At 52.7% G+C, this 10,379-nt stretch overlaps 1 non-coding gene across 1 annotated transcript; it reads left to right on the top strand.

The window, feature by feature from the left end:
* Positions 1-1,421: 1,421 nt before the first annotated feature.
* Positions 1,422-1,528, top strand: LOC114005155 (U6 spliceosomal RNA). The gene has a single exon (XR_003547048.1). It is a non-coding gene; the product is annotated as a U6 spliceosomal RNA (small nuclear RNA).
* Positions 1,529-10,379: the final 8,851 nt, after the last annotated feature.

A 10,379-nucleotide genomic window follows, 5' to 3' on the forward strand; every position in this document is an offset into this window, starting at 1 on the left:
GGAAGAAACGGACACCCATCAGATGGCTAGAAGTCACCCCAGGGGCACCACAGGTTTCTTGCGAAACCAAGAAAATACCTCTCCCCAAGGGAACAGACAACCCCTCTTCATCCACAGTCAGCACACTGCAAATGCACCCCCGGCTGGCAACGCAGGAAATACTGAAGATCATTTTGATTTTGCCTGAAGCTTCTCTTTATTCTCTTTTGACCCAATTTTTTCATAAGGCCCTGAATGAAGAACCAGGGATGAAGGAGCTTCCATGAATTCCCCGAGCACCCCCCCCTTTTATTTTTTTTAGATTTTTGCCATAGGGTGTGTGTGCGTGCCAGAAAGGAGAAAGACAGAGAGATGAGAAGGAAAGTGAAAAATCGATCCCAGAGGGGATGGCCACACCATAATCCCTTCTTCTCCATTCTTCTCTCAGGATCCTGGCCATGCACACACATATGCCCAGGGTGATTTTCAAGCCACCAGGTCCAGGACTTGAACTACGGTTGGCCACATGGAAATCCAGCTGCCTCAACCACCATACCACCTGCTGGCCCCACCAAACACTTCTCTTTAAACCAGTGAGAGAAATAGTTTAACTCAGGAATAATGTACGAGAGCTACAAAATACAAGCTGGAGATTGAGGATGAGGACTTGTGAGCGTCGGCCTGAGGGAGCCTTGCTGACCAGTGGCAGGGCAGGGGATCCAGGTGCCGGGAGGATCCTGGAGAACAGGGGAGTGTTCCATTATTCCAGGGAGTGTGAATAGCCCTGTAAACTCTGGATTGCCATCATCCAGTGTAGTCTGGGACCCCAGCCTCAGCCTGGACCCGCTGTCCTCCAGTTGTTCACCTGTGGCCAACTCTGGCCCACGGGCCTGGACTGCCCTGCTTCCTGCAGCCCAGGGGGCCATGAACACTCCGTTAGCCCGGCCTGATATGACTGGCCGAGCCCCCCATTAGTTCGTGCTTACTGGAAACTGGGGTGACTCACAGAAGCTTTTTGAAGTGATAGTGCATCACTAAGTCAAAGTGACAAAACTGAGGTCCCAGGAGCATCCGTAAACTTGCTCCAAGTCAAAGCAGACACAGAGACCAGTGTACATGACAGCGAGGCTGAGTCTAACATGCGCTCACACCCTGCTACTTTCACTCCGTAGCGTCTGTGTGTGGGACCTTGCTGATGCCTTACCTGGGTGTCCCTGAGACCTCAGCCCAGAGAGGAAACAAGCTTCTCCCAAGGCGTAAAATTGCCCACGTGTGCGTGCGTGTCCAGGATCCCAAGAGGAGAATGGAGGAGTAGGGATTGTGGCATGGCCATCCCCCCGGAGAGGGATTTCTCACTTCCTGCCTCTCTTGTCTTCTCTCTGTCTCTCTGGTGAGTGCACATGCCCTGTAGTCAAAATCTCTCTTTAAAAAAAAAATGTCCCGTGCTCGCTTCGGCAGCACATATACTAAAATTGGAACGATACAGAGAAGATTAGCATGGCCCCTGCGCAAGGATGACACGCAAATTCGTGAAGCGTTCCATATTTAAAAAAAAAAAAAAAAGTCCCTACTTTTGCGATAATCCAGCATTCCAGATTCCTAATCTGTCATTTCTCTAAAATCGGGGTTCAAACAAGGAGTATGTGACAAGAGCGGGTCATGCACACAGCATGCGTGGAACCCTAAGGACTGCAGCATCCGACCCCAGGGGCCGGCTCGGAACAGAGCAGCCACCCTGCACCCGCATCCCTGAGGCTCGCGTTGCAGCTTCTCTGAGCCTGCAACAGGACGAGGTTTCCGGGTCTTGACACGTGGACTGTTCCAGTTTATCCTATGGACTCGGTCAGGCCCTCCCCCCACACCTGCCTGATTGTTTAGGTGGCCAATGTCAATGTGATCCCCAGGACAGCCTGAGAGACAGGCCCTGTGCCCTGTGAGCAGCAGCTGACCAGAACACTGGAAGAGGAAAATGTCAACCAAATTCTCTCTTGGGCTCTCCTGAGGCCAGTCACAGGCCAATGGGACCCGCTTCCACCTTCACGGGCTCTGGACAGAGTCAGCTTGGAGACCCTCAATCTTCGTTTTCCTCCCCTCTCCTCCCAGGCCTCGACCTCATCTCCTAACTGCCTTCGCCACACCCCTTCTGGTAGTTTCCACCCACTGGGAGTGGACGAGTAATTTGGAATGTGAGTCAGCCTTCAACTTAGAAACCTAAACAAACATGGTATTTCTAAAGGGCAGTCTCCTCCTTCCTCCAAACTCTCTCCATTCTGAAGTGCATTTTTGTAGGGAGGTGCTATTATCCCACTGGCCTTTTAACAGGCAGGGAGATGTCAGAAAGAGCCACCCACGGGGAAGAGAGATGGCCAATTCCACTCTGGAGCCATCATCCAGGCCCTCCGGGTCTCGTGTAACAAACGTGCCCCAGTTCTGTTGACCTTTTAAGGCTTGCTTCTTGGAGCGATTGTGACTTCTCCACTCATTTCTATGTATAGGTAAGTTTTCATGGGAAGAAAGAATTGGGCCTTTCAATTCAAGTAACAGGTAACTTCAGGGCCATTTTTAAATGTTCTAGCTCTATAAAAGAGAAAGCTTTATATGCATTTTTACCCAGTATGTGGGACCCCAAATCCTGAGAAATGCAAGAAATGAACCAGTGAAGCTTCTTTATGATGACTGGTGGAGCTACAGTGAGTGAACAGTGTCACATCTAACCCAGGAGTACATTAAAGAAGTTCAAATAATTGTGCACTCTGCTGTACGAATACACAGGCAGCGGAAAGAATTCTGTTTTCATTCTTAATGAAAAGAACCAAGTGCACAAATAGACCAGGATAATATCTGAATTTAGCTTATAATAAAATGGCACTTAGAATCAGTAAATAGGTTGGGACCAGTGGATGGCATAAAGGTTACGTGGTTGGACTTCTACATAGTTGATCACAGTTTGAGTCCCAGACATGGTGGTTTAAACTCACACTGGGCACATGTGTGTGCATATCCAAGATCTGGGCAGGAGAATGGAGGTGAAAGAATTGCAGTGTGGCCATCTACCCTTGGAGGGGGGGGGGATTTCTCGCTTTCTGTCTCTGTCTGTCTGTCTTTCCAGTGAGCATATGTACCCTATAGCAAAAACCTCTCTTAAAAAAAAAAATCAGTGAACAGGAAAATTTGGACATTTAATATAGTTAGACAATGAAGCCATCTGGAATAAAACTAGCTGGATCTCTAGCTCATCCAGTCATTCCAGATACACTCCAGATGTCACAGACATTTTAAATAAAAAGTAACACTGTAAAACCATTCAAAGAAAATACGGAAGTGTTTTTTTTTTTTTTATGACAGTGGAAAAGAAAAGTTATGTTTAAAGGAAAGCATCAATTCAGAAGCCAAAAAGAACCACAAGTCATAAATCTAATTAGATAAAAAAGTTAGAAGTTTCGGGAAATAAAAAAAATACCATAAATGAAGTCAGAAAACAAATGACAGAAAAAGAAGTCATGCACTCACACATCTCACGGAGAGCGGACTTTGCAAGTCTGCATTACATTTCTGTAAGGAAAACACCAAGAGAATAATAGGATAATAGACACCCTGCACCCCACCCCATCCCTAACCCCTTAAAAGAAAGCAGGTCACAGGGTCTGGTTAAAGAATTGCTCCCCAACTCCATCACTGTGCGCGAACTTGGAAAGAAGTGCCCACGTTGGAGAGGCTGCTAAGGGACAATCTCCAAGACACGTTTCTAAGTGACAAAGTACAGGGACGACAGGACTGTACATACGTGGGTGTGTTTGCATTTGGAGAGAGAAATGTAGAAGGTGTTCTAGAAGGCCTCCCTACCAGGGTAGATTCCTGCGAGGGGAAGCCTGGGACTCGGGAGGGGAAGGGACTTGTTTACTTACACCCTCCTAAATACTGCTTCGATTTCAAATCACCCACAAGTGTTCATATGCACTTTCTAAAACTCGGTAATTTTTCGGAAATATGTGGGAAACGCATGTTGGCCAGCAGTGCTATAAGGAGCCCGTGGGACTCTGTACTGAGACTGAGCTGGGGGCCGACTGCACCCAGGTCAAACAGCCCACAGGGCCTAGCCACGGAAAGGCCTTCGGCGCTCTCCCAGAACCTGGGCGCTGGGTCACCGCTAGGAAATCCTCCCTCTTGCAGGACAGTGGAGCACAGTCTCCCAGGAGGGAAGATGGCAGGCATGGCCTGGAGCAGGGCAGGGAGTCCCCTGCGTCCTCAGCAGAAGTCCACTGGTAGTGGGCCATCAATGCTGTTCCTTACAGCTCACTCCGACAGAGGCCTGGCAGTGCAGCCTCTGGGTCCCCAGTTCTGCTGTCCCTCTGCCCTGCCACCATATACCCAACAGTGACTCCACTGGGCTTGGGGAGCGGCTTTGCCTTGAGATGACTCTACCAGCTCCCACCCCCGCTTCTACTCCACAGATGGCACTTTGGCCCCAAACTCGCCAGCGTCGTCTCAGCCTACCTAGGACGGGTTTCTCCCGCAGGTTCGCCTCATCCTCACACACGCCATGTGGGTCCCCGGGGCCTTCGCTGCCCTTCTCCTGCCCTATCTCCCCTGAGAGCCCCCGGTCTCGCTCTGTCTCATGTCTAGCCGCGACTTACTCGTCCTGTCACAGCTGCTCGAGTCTGTTCCCAGCTTTCCCCTGTCTGTGAGCTCCACCAGGGCCTCCTCCATTTTATCCCAACCCCCCACGGCTCAGCGAGGTCTTCAGGCTGCTGCTGAAGAGGCCCTCAGGGGAGTGGTGAAGACATCGCCCACACTTAAACGATGCCCAGCTGGTCGGGTACAAAACCATGAAGCCAAAATGTGCCCGTGACACCCCCCACCCCGACCCACCCCCACCTCCTGCTGTGCTGAGCCTCGGGAGTGGAGAGCTTCACTCTCAGCTCTTCCCCAGGGAGGAACCCCTGCTGCAGAGGCCGGGTGAGAATGATGCCGTGGGGCGTAATCTGCCCTGACAGATTCCAGGAAACCTAGACAGAGGATGGGGGCAGGGAGGGGGTTCTCCATCTTTCTAAATCTCCGGAAACCATCTGCATCTCATCACTAGCAGAATGGATTTTGAACACTGGCACATGCACCCCGGGAACACTAGGCAGTGAGATGTCGGGGAACCAGCTGCCCAGAAGGCGGCCTGCTGAGTCTCCCGGGCTCATGTTGATGCTGGGTGACAGATGCCAGACGCCACACCATGGTCACACGCCACCTGATCACACGAACGTAGAGTAGTCCACAGCGACCACCTTGCCTTCAGAGCCGAGCGTGGTCCCCCAGGCGCAGCAGGGTTTGCGGGGCGCGGAGTGTCACAGAGGACGCTGTGTTGGGCTGAGGGGTAAGCTACGGCTCGGCTCAGGTTAGATAAAGTCCGCGTGCGGGCAGTTACCCCCCCAACTCTCCAGAAGGTGTCTCGCGCTCAGTCCCTCCAGGTCACCCCAGAGCTGAGTGTCTGCGCACTGACATCGCTTCTAGGGGGAAAACCCCCTCTGCTGACGTCACGCGCCTTTCTTGTTATTTCAGCTCGCTTTCCATTATTTTTTGTTCTTTCTTTAAATTAGCTCCTTTTTTTTTTTTTTTTTTAACTTCCTTCCTGACATTTGAGTCATTTCTCAAGGTCTTTGTTTGCTGGAAGGAAGGAACTTAGTACCTGGCATGGTTTGTCCCTCCAGGGGCCTGCTGCCCTGATGGAGGCAGGAGCTGGTCAGAAGAGTTTGGGAGAAAATAAGGCATGAAAGGAATAGCTAGGGCCGGCCCCACTCGGGTGACCACAGTTTGAATCCCAGCCCCAGCAGTTGGAAAATCATGCTCAGTACGTATGCATGCATGCCTCGGATCCCGACAGGGTGAAGAAATGGAGTCGGGGTGTGCTGTGACCACACCCCATGGGGGGTGTTCTTTTCCTCCCTGTTCTCTGGCAACTGAATCCCCCCTCTGACAACTGAAAGAGTGAAAGCAATAACTGGATTTTGTAGGAGGATCTGCTTTGGATCTCCTTATTGAAAGCCCGAGGCAGGGACGCATCCCCTTGTGTAGTTGTGTAACTGTGTAACTGTGTAGCCATGTAGCGGCGTGGCGGTGTGGCAGCGTGGCAGTGTAGTGGTGAGAGCTCACTGTCAGGCTTCAAGGAGTCCATAACCCTGGGAGGTGCTTTCCACCAGCTGGCCTTTCTCTTTCCTTCCCAGGCCTTTGCCTGGCCCTCAGTAGTCCCCACACTGCCCTCCTGTTGGAGAGACCCACCCGGAACTTGCTCAGTGGTACCCAGACCCCGACTGGCAGCTGGACAGATGAGCCGTGCAAACTGCAAAAATCGTTGTCTAAATGCAAGGGGTGAAGTCAGCAAACCACAGCCAGGGACCAACGCCAGCCCCTGCCAGCTTCTGTAAGTAGGTTTGACTGGGCTCAGCCTATTTCTATCTTGTCTGCGTCTGATTTTGAGCAGCAGAATAGCTTCCGTAAAGAATGAGCAGCCCATCAAGTGGGCAGTATTTACTATCTGGTCTTTAATGCTGTTATTATTATGATTTAAGATGACTTATTTCTCCCATGAATGAGAGAGACAGATGAAGAGAGCACTCCTCAGGGCCTCGACACTGCCACCCACCCCCAGCCTCGGTCAGCCCTGACCGTGGGCACACGCGTTCCCAGCGTATTCAGGGAGGCCTCCGGGTGTGAGCTGGGCCCTTCCCGTGTGCCCCAGCCTTTGGGAGCACCACAGTTCATCACTGCCCCGCCTGGCCCCCATCTGGCCTTCCCTAGGAACTACCTGTGACCCCGATGATGTCAGTGTTACGTGCTAGTAGAACTGTTCAGCCTCTGTGGTGTTCCCATTTTAGCATACCCTCCTGGAGACCAGCCTGCAGGGGAGGGGCTGGCATGAGGACAGCCGGCATTCGCTTTGAGCCCCCACGAGGCCTGAGGGCCTAGGATGGGTTTGCGTTCCCTGCAGCTCAAGGTGAGGAAGCAGCCTCCATCTTGCCCTGTACCACCACCACTCTTTTTGAAACAAACCCTATTCCAAAATCTCTGTAGATTCACATTTTAGAAGATGTGGGGACCAGCAGGTAGCATAATGGCTATGTCGCTGAACTCCCGTGTAGTTGACTGCGGTTCAAATCCCGGACCAGGTAGCTTAAACTCACACTGGGCACATATGCGTGCATGCCTAAGATCCCGAGAGGAGAATGGAGGAGAAGGGATTGCGGCATGGCCATCCCACCTGGGGGGTGATTTCTCGCTTTCTGTCTCTCTGTCTCTGTCTTTCTGGTGAGTGCACATGCCCTATAGCAAAAACCTCTCCAAAAAAGAAAATAAAAAGAAGACGTAATACAGAGACCCCATGTGCTCTTTCCCGCTCCCCCTCTGGTAACACCTTGCAGGACGGCGACCCTGCGTCACAGCCAGGTGTAGAATGACGTGCAGCAAATGCAGGACAATCCCGTCTCCCCAAGGACAGCCCCGACAGCTCTCCGCCCGCCCTCCCAGCACGAGCCCTGATGACCCCTGTCCCCACGGCTGCGATGGCGTGGGCTCAGGATCACCGTGTGGGTGGAATTGTGCAGCCGTAGCCCACACGGATTCTTTCAGGAGCGTGCTCTCCTGGGTGGGGATTCGTCCAGGCCCAAGGGTCTCAGCGGCTCGTCCCTGTTATGACTGAGCAGTGTGTTAGGGTTGGAGATGACAAGCTTGCCTGTCGGGGGACATCCAGGCCTCTCCTGGTTTCAGCCTATCAGGAGGAAAGCAGGAGCAGGTTTTTACATGGAAATGCAGTGATACAGGATCCAGACACGGGGGCAAAGGCTCGCCATAGCTTCCCTTCCCGGCAAGTTCCACTGCGGGTGCCTTAGAAGGTGAAGGGGGAATAAAGCCCCTCAGGGGAAGCTCACCCGCTTCCTCACTCCCACCACCACGCCAGGGCCAGGGCCAGCTCCTTCACCACTCTAGAGTCTGTCACCACCCCTGGTGCCTCCTCCATCACCCCCGGGTGCCTCCTCCATCACCCCTGGTGCCTCCTCCATTACCCCCGGCCCCTCCTCCATCACCCTGGCCTCTCCTTTTGTTAAAAATTTTTTTTTTCTTTTTAATTTTTGGAGAGTTTCTGCTATAGGGCGTGTGCTCGCCAGACAGACAGAGACAGAGAGACAGAAAGCGAGAAATCACCCCCCAGGGAGATGGCCATGCCGCAATCCCTTTTCCTCCATTCTCCTCTCGGGATCTTGGGCACGCATGCACACATGCCTGGCGTGAGTTTAAGCCTCTGGGTCCGGGATTCGAACTGTGGTTGACTAGATGGGAGTCCAGCGACATAGCCATTATGCTAACTGCTGGTTCCACCCTGGCCTCTCCTCTTTCACCCTTAGCCCCTCCTTCATCACCTCTGGCCCCTCCTCCACCTCACCTGTCCTTCCTCCATCACCTCTGGCCCTCCCATCACCCCTGGCCCCTCCTCTGACACCCCTGACCCCTCCATCATCACTCCTGGCCCCTCCATCTCCCCGGCCCCTCCTTCATTCTTTCTTTTCTTTTCTTTTCTTTTCTTTTTTTTTAACACGAACCCTTGTGTCGAGGGCTGACTCTCAGTAAATCACAGCGAGGGAGCTGCCCTGCTGCGTACAAAACCCAGATCCTTCATCTTCAGGGTGTCGGCCAGCCCAGCTCACAGAGACGGCTGTTACCTCACCTTGTGCATTTGCAGAAGGTCCCGTCTTGCAGGTTGTGAGAGGAGTGACAGGGCAAGGCCAGGGGCCAGACTCTCTGAGCTCCAGCTCCCACAGTCCGTGCTCTGCTCAACAAGTCCTGGGCTCAGCCCGAGGGCCCTGCACCCCACTGTGTGCACACAGACTGTGAAAAAGCCAGTCAGAGAGCAGCCGCCATGGGAGGTGCATGGGGCTCACCTCTGAGAAAGCGGGCACGGAACGTGCTATGGGCTGGGTCAGAGCTTACGCTGGACGGACACAATGGATGAGTGCAGCTCGGGCAGCCACGAGTGTAGATGACCTCAGGAAGTCACATGCTTTAGGATCCAGCATTTAAGAACCCTTCCCCGCTCCACACAGAAGTCTGGGCCGAGGGGTCAGGACCAATCATGTTCGGGCCTCTTGCAAGTCCCCACGGTGCCTGTGCCGTTAACGTCCTGTGCAGGGGACCTGGTGTGCACAGTGCGGTATGTGGACAGAGGTGCGGCTCCATCTCCCTGTGCAGGAGTGGTGTGGAGGGTTGCCACGTGGCCAAGAAGCTGCAGCCCTCGATACCAGGTCTTCACCACTCACTGACAACCTCCAGATGTCTTCACCACTCACGGAGGCCCGGGGAAGTGAAACTAGTGCAGGTTCTTCTCTTTTAACAACCAAGTTCTGTTTCTATGACCAAGTCATTAAGCAAATTGGTTGATAAGGTAGATGTCCCGGTGTCGTGGTGCCATAGACTGAGTATCTTTCCAAAGATACCGCACAACGTCGCTCTAGAATAACGCAAGTCTATGCGTACAAAGAGCAGGCATTAGATAAGTGCTAGAAAGCAATGAGACACATTTGATGTAATCATTTTATTTATCCTGAGTGCTACTGGGGTTCACAGCAAAGCACACATTTATAAACTGCATGCATAGTCTCGCATGATTGTGGACGTTTCGTGTAGTGGATGCAAACCCACTGCAGGAACAAGACAAAGACTGAGCAAAGGGATTCCCCAGGCTGGAGACCTGGTTGTTGGTTGGAGCATTGTTAAACAGGTGGGTTAAGTGAGGGGTGTTTGCAAAGGCATCTGTGGTCTCCAGTTCGACCTTGGAGAAGGGTTCGTGCCCTCATGAACATCCGTGCTGGTTGACCCCGACACCATCATCCAGCACCCCTCAACACTGAAAACCACCACTGTGTCTGCGTGTGCAGCAAAGAACACCCGCCCGGCCTCACCTGCGGCAAGTCTGAGTCACTGGGTTCAAGCAGGGGCTTGGCACTGCCCTCCCCGGAGACCCTCTTGTGTGTCTGGGATCGAGTAGTTACGGATCATCTGCTCTTTTTAACAGGCACTAAGGAGCCAGTGTTGGACAAGAGGGATGCCTTTCCTGTTCTGAGGGGTCTGCAGTTTTCTGGGGGAGGACAATGGCACACGTGGGAAGTTGTGAAGACGCCAAGTTGTCGGAAGCAGAGGCACAGGGTGGAAAGGTCGCCGAGAGAGCAGGCAATGAGGAGGTGGGATCTGACAAGATGGCACAGCTCGGTCAAGACCTGAAACCAGCTGGTTTCGTAACCCAACTCCTGCAAGTTGGTCACCGTCTTAAAATGTGACTTTCTTTGGGCTCAGAGATGCATTATTAACACACCCCAACTACTGCTGCCTTCACAACACAGGAGAGCAAAGAAGCAGCACGCTCC

This window comes from Tupaia chinensis, unplaced genomic scaffold, assembly GCF_000334495.1.
Source record: "Tupaia chinensis unplaced genomic scaffold, TupChi_1.0 Scaffold142716_1, whole genome shotgun sequence".
NCBI classification, from domain to species: domain Eukaryota; kingdom Metazoa; phylum Chordata; class Mammalia; order Scandentia; family Tupaiidae; genus Tupaia; species Tupaia belangeri.